A 697-nucleotide genomic window follows, 5' to 3' on the forward strand; every position below is an offset into this window, starting at 1 on the left:
AAAAAAATGTTGGGGATGCATTGTTATTAAATGAATGTTTTTTTAAAGTCATAAATATGTGTAAAGGTGGAGTTCTTGACAAAACAGTGAAAAAAATGCTAATGTTTTTTGCCGTTTCAAAATTCAGATGAAATAAACGCGTGAGAAAACATGGATAACATTTATACAATCGTATGTGTCTATAAGATGATAAACATTAGATCATGATCAATAAATATTATTTAAAAAAATGCTAATCTGCATGAGAGTTTGAATGGGTGTTGCTGACAAAGCATACCGGTTCTTTTTATATTCTCGTTATTCCCAGTCGATCTACCAGTCTACCGGTGTGACAGCAGGTACCTGTTCTGTTTTCTCTGTTATTCTATATAAAAAAAATCTACCGGTCTGCCAACACATCACCTCTTGCCTAAAAAATAAATACGTTTAAAATCCGTTGAAAACATCCTTTTCGACCACACACATAAAATGCAGGTACCACGCCTCTCTCTGAACCTTTTCTGAATTATTTGCATTGTGGCACTATCACAGAAGGTTTCTTTCTTGTTTTTTTTTTAATCTTTGTAATTTTTCCCTATAACAGAACTACGAGAGAACAAGTAAACACAGTTAATGATACTGATGGGGTTAGGGGGAGGAGGGGGGGTCAAGGGAAGGGGAAAGGGGGAGGGGGAGGGGGAAGGGGGGGAGGGAAATC

This window comes from Penaeus monodon, chromosome 12 (genome assembly GCF_015228065.2).
Source record: "Penaeus monodon isolate SGIC_2016 chromosome 12, NSTDA_Pmon_1, whole genome shotgun sequence".
In the NCBI taxonomy this organism is placed as follows: Eukaryota; Metazoa; Arthropoda; class Malacostraca; order Decapoda; family Penaeidae; genus Penaeus; species Penaeus monodon.